Below are 6,000 nucleotides of genomic sequence, written 5' to 3' on the forward strand. Positions count from 1 at the left end.
TAAAGGTGTTCTCAACTGGCCTACCTGGTTAAATGAAGGTGTTCTCAACTGGCCTACCTGGTTAAATGAAGGTGTTCTCAACTGGCCTACCTGGTTAAATAAAGGTGAATTCAAATGTTTAAAAAAAACACCCATTCAGAAACAAGCTATATTTGAACTATGGCAGGACACGGCCATATGTAGCAGCTTTCTGTCTGTAGTTCATATTTTACCAGGCTAAACATATTGCTAAAGCCCTTTTCCTACACTGGGAATTATCTAAGGTGTTGTAGTATTTGTTATAATGCATCTGTTATGATTCTCATTAATAATGGTTTGTCTTTGTCTCTCCCTCAGCTTCGTGAGGAAGGAGAAGGCAAAGACACCAACAAGCCTGTCCTCCCCCTCCCCTCCAGTCATGAGACCTACTATCCTCCCATCAAGCCCTCCTACCCCAGACACCACACCAAGGGTTGGACTCCCTTCAGGTCTACCTGGAACCGCCAGGCAGCTCCCACCCACCTGGAGCAGCTTACAGGTAACACACAGGACAGGCCAAAGGTCAAAGGTAACAGGCATAATAGGGGAACATGAAACGTGTCTGTATGTCCACCTTCTGTCAATAATGGCAGTTGGGATGAAAGTCTGAATATAGACAGGCTCAGCATGTCTATGAGTAGTTCACTGAAAAAAAATACTTTTACTGTCCATCGCTTGCCTCTGTTCAACCAGATGATCCAGAACTGTGTAGGGGCCATGTCAAGACCCCACGCCCCACTCCAGCTACAGGTGGCCTTTACCTCCCCAGGCCTGGCCAGGCAGTCTCCCACAATCCCTACAGGCAACCTCAAGTTCCTATAGCAGAGGTTAACTGCTACACAAGAGACATATCTCATCCAGCATCAGGTAAACTCAGCATGTTGACCAACATACTGTCCCAATGATCTTTCCTTCGTCCAAAAATGCGTACTTGGTCACTTCCCTTCACTGATTTTAAAGGGATTGAGGTGAATGAAGGGAACAAGCATGGTGGAAACTTCCACTAGCCCATGCCTCCACTAATCCAATGCTTTATGGTGGAAACTCCCACCAGGTTAGGGTTAAGGTTAGTACTGAAGGACAGGGACAACAGTGGGAAGATTAGTACTGAAGGACAGGGACAACAGTGGGAAGGTTAGTACTGAAGGACAGGGACAACAGTCAGAAGGTTAGTACTGCAGGACAGGGACAACAGCCAGAAGGTTAGTACTGAAGGACAGGGACAACAGTCAGAAGGTTAGTACTGAAGGACAGGGACAACAGTCAGAAGGTTAGACTGAAGGACAGGGACAACAGTGGGAAGGTTAGTACTGAAGGACAGGGACAACAGTGGGAAGGTTAGTACTGAAGGACAGGGACAACAGTCAGAAGGTTAGTACTGCAGGACAGGGACAACAGTCAGAAGGTTTGTACTGAAGGACAGGGACAACAGTCAGAAGGTTAGTACTGAAGGACAGGGACAACAGTGGGAAGGTTAGTACTGAAGGACAGGGACAACAGTCGGAAGGTTAGTACTGAAGGACAGGGACAACAGTCAGAAGGTTAGTACTGAAGGACAGGGACAACAGTCAGAAGGTTAGTACTGAAGGACAGGGACAACAGTCAGAAGGTTAGTACTGAAGGACAGGGACAACAGTGGGAAGGTTAGTACTGAAGGACAGGGACAACAGTCAGAAGGTTAGTACTGAAGGACAGGGACAACAGTGGGAAGGTTAGTACTGAAGGACAGGGACAACAGCCAGAAGGTTAGTACTGAAGGACAGGGACAACAGTGGGAAGGTTAGTACTGAAGGACAGGGACAACAGTCAGAAGGTTAGTACTGAAGGACAGGGACAACAGTCAGAAGGTTTGTACTGAAGGACAGGGACAACAGAATGACAGGGACAACAGTCAGAAGGGTTAGTACTGAAGGACAGGGACAACAGTCAGAAGGTTAGTACTGAAGGACAGGGACAGAAGGTTAGTACTGAAGGACAGGGACAACAGTGGGAAGGTTAGTACTGAAGGGCAGGGGCAACAGTGGGAAGGTTAGTACTGAAGGACAGGGACAACAGTGGGAAGATTAGTACTGAAGGACAGGGACAACAGTGGGAAGGTTAGTACTGAAGGACAGGGACAACAGTGGGAAGATTAGTACTGAAGGACAGGGACAACAGTGGGAAGGTTAGTACTGAAGCACAGGGACAACAGCCAGAAGGTTAGACTGAAGGACAGGGACAACAGTCAGAAGTATAGACTGAAGGACAGGGACAACAGCCAGAAGGTTAGACTGAAGGACAGGGACAACAGCCAGAAGGTTAGTACTGAAGGATAGGGACAACAGCCAGAAGGTTAGACTGAAGGACAGGGACAACAGCCAGAAGTATAGACTGAAGGACAGGGACAACAGCCAGAAGGTTAGTACTGAAGGACAACAGCCAATAGGTTAGACTGAAAGACAGGGACAACAGCCAATAGGTTAGACTGAAGGACAGGGACAACAGTGGGAAGGTTAGTACTGAAGGATACGGACAACAGCCAGAAGGTTAGACTGATGGACAGGGACAACAGCCAGAAGGTTAGACTGAAGGACAGGGACAACAGCCAGAAGGTTAGACTGAAGGACAGGGACAACAGCTAGAAGGTTAGACTGAAGGACAGGGACAACAGCCAGAAGGTTAGACTGAAGGACAGGGACAACAGCCAGAAGGTTAGACTGAAGGACAGGGACAACAGCCAGAAGGTTAGACTGAAGGACAGGGACAACAGCCAGAAGGTTAGACTGAAGACAAGGGACAACAGCCAGAAGGTTAGACTGAAGGACAGGGACAACAGCCAGAAGGTTAGACTGAAGGACAGGGACAACAGCCAGAAGGTTAGTACTGAAGGACTGGGACAACAGCCAGAAGGTTAGACTGAAGGACAGGGACAACAGCCAGAAGGTTAGTACTGAAGGACAGGGACAACAGCCAGAAGGTTAGTACTGAAGGACAGGGACAACAGCCAGAAGGTTAGTACTGAAGGACAGGGACAACAGTGGGAAGGTTAGTACTGAAGGACAGGGACAACAGCCAGAAGGTTAGACTGAAGGACAGGGACAACAGTCGGAACTTTAATAACACACACTTCAGAGAGAGAGGAACGAGATGTTATTGGGAATCCCCTGTGAGTTAACGGGAGGTATTTTAGAGAAGGAAGTGCTGCTAGGTTTTAGAAGACACTCCCTGTGATGTGTTAGTGTGAGGTCGAGACGTCATGAGGATACGGGATCCCACCAAACATGGTATGACTATGTACTCTACACAGTACAGGCCCTAAAAGGTTGTGCTCTACATAATGAACAGGGTGCGATTTGGGAAGAAAACAGTATTACCCCTTGTAATGAGAGAAGTTCATCAAATCCCTCCTTTATACAACCACCGACCTCTGAATAAATGTTATTTACTGCACCTATACTGCAAACGTGTTCTTCAGGAAGCATGAAAATCAAGTTACCCCTTCCTTGTCTTCCAACCTGTAATGTTAATGGACCTTTATTTAACTAGGAACCTTTATTTAACTAGGAACCTTATTTAACTAGGAACCTTTATTTAACTAGGAACCTTTATTTAACTAGGAACCTTTATTTAACTAGGAACCCGTTATTTAACTAGGAACCTTTATTTAACTAGGAACCCGTTATTTAACTAGGAACCCGTTATTTAACTAGGAACCTTTATTTAACTAGGAACCCGTTATTTAACACCACAGTTTCTTATTATAACAACTCACACCATTTAGCAGACGCTTTTATCCAGAGAGACTTACAATTATTCATACATTTTACATATGGGTGATTCCACAACCCCCATATGGGTGATTCCACAACCCCCATATGGGTGAATCCACAACCCCCATATGGGTGAATTCACAACCCCCATATGGGTGAATACACAACCCCCATATGGGTGACTCCACAACCCCCGTATGGGTGATTCCACAACCCCCATATGGGTGACTCCACAACCCCCATATGGGTGATTCCACAACCCCCATATGGGTGATTCCACAACCCCCATATGGGTGACTCCACAACCCCCATATGGGTGATTCCACAACCCCCATATGGGTGACTCCACAACCCCCATATGGGTGATTCCACAACCCCCATATGGGTGACTCCACAACCCCCATTTGGGTGACTCCACAACCCACATATGGGTGACTCTACAACCCCCATATGGGTGAATCCACAACCCCCATATGGGTGAATCCACAACCCCCATATGGGTGAATCCACAACCCCCATATGGGTGACTCCACAACCCCCGTATGGGTGATTCCACAACCCCCATATGGGTGATTCCACAACCCCCATATGGGTGACTCCACAACCCCCATATGGGTGATTCCACAACCCCCATATGGGTGACTCCACAACCCCCATATGGGTGATTCCACAACCCCCATATGGGTGACTCCACAACCCCCATTTGGGTGACTCCACAACCCCCATATAGGTGACTCTACAACCCCCATATGGGGGATTCCACAACCCCCATATAGGTGACTCTACAACCCCCATACAGGTGACTCTACAACCCCCATATGGGTGATTCCACAACCCCCATATGGGTGACTCCACAACCCACATATGGGTGACTCTACAACCCCCATATGGGTGAATCCACAACCCCCATATGGGTGAATCCACAACCCCCGTATGGGTGACTCCACAACCCCCGTATGGGTGATTCCACAACCCCCATATGGGTGACTCTACAACCCCCATATGGGTGACTCTACAACCCCCATATGGGTGACTCTACAACCCCCATATAGGTGACTCTACAACCCCCATATGGGTGACTCTACAACCCCCATATGGGTGACTCTACAACCCCCATATGGGTGACTCTACAACCCCCATATAGGTGACTCTACAACCCCCATATGGGTGACTCTACAACCCCCATATGGGTGACTCTACAACCCCCATATGGGTGACTCTACAACCCCCATATGGGTGACTCCACAACCCCTATATGGGTGACTACGGGAATCGAACCCACAACCCCCATATGGGTGACTCCGGGAATCGAACCCACAACCCCCATATGGGTGACTCCGGGAATCGAACCCACAACCCCCATATGGGTGCCTCCGGGAATTGAACCCACAACCCTTGGCCATGCGCCATGCTCATGACCTTCTTTTGAGCCGTTTAAACCACAGGAGACGTCACACAGTTTGTGTACACAGCATGTCAGAGTGGTGTGGAGCAAGGCTCTTCTATTTGAGTCGGTATCTATCAGTGGTAGCATTCATTCATTATGTCATGAAATGTCATCAATCAAGAATAACAGGTCAACATTTAAATGATCTAGTTGTTTGTTTGTTGTTCTTGTTATTATTGTTGTTTCTAAAAAGGTTTGGAGGAGCAGGAGGCTGGGCTACTGAGGGGAGTGAAGTTTGAGGTCATGGTTGAGACACCCAGGGTTCAGAGGAGTCCCATCCCAGAGACAGAGCCTCTTTGGAGGGTAGAGAGTACAAGAAACCTCCCTGGAGATCCACTTCACGGACAGGTGAGAACAGAAACTAATAGACTTTTCAAAATACCATTTTGTCATACGCTTTTGGTTTCACTATAAGTAAGCCATGCCCGAGCCAGAACGGCCCATAGGACAGGAGTCTATCTCCTCTTTCTGTAGTGTGAGACAGTCAGAACGGCCCATAGGACAGGAGTCTATCTCCTCTTTCTGTAGTGTGGACCAGAACGGCCCATAGGACAGGGGTCTATCTCCTCTTTCTGTAGTGTGAGACAGTCAGAACGACCCATAGGACAGGAGTCTATCTCCTGTTTCTGTAGTGTGGACCAGAACGGCCCATAGGACAGGAGTCCATCTCCTCTTTCTGTAGTGTGGACCAGAACGGCCCATAGGACAGGGGTCTATCTCCTGTTTCTGTAGTGTGAGAGAGTCAGAACGGCCCATAGGACAGGGGTCTATCTCCTCTTTCTGTAG

This window comes from Oncorhynchus nerka, linkage group LG3 (assembly GCF_034236695.1).
Source record: "Oncorhynchus nerka isolate Pitt River linkage group LG3, Oner_Uvic_2.0, whole genome shotgun sequence".
In the NCBI taxonomy this organism is placed as follows: Eukaryota; Metazoa; Chordata; class Actinopteri; order Salmoniformes; family Salmonidae; genus Oncorhynchus; species Oncorhynchus nerka.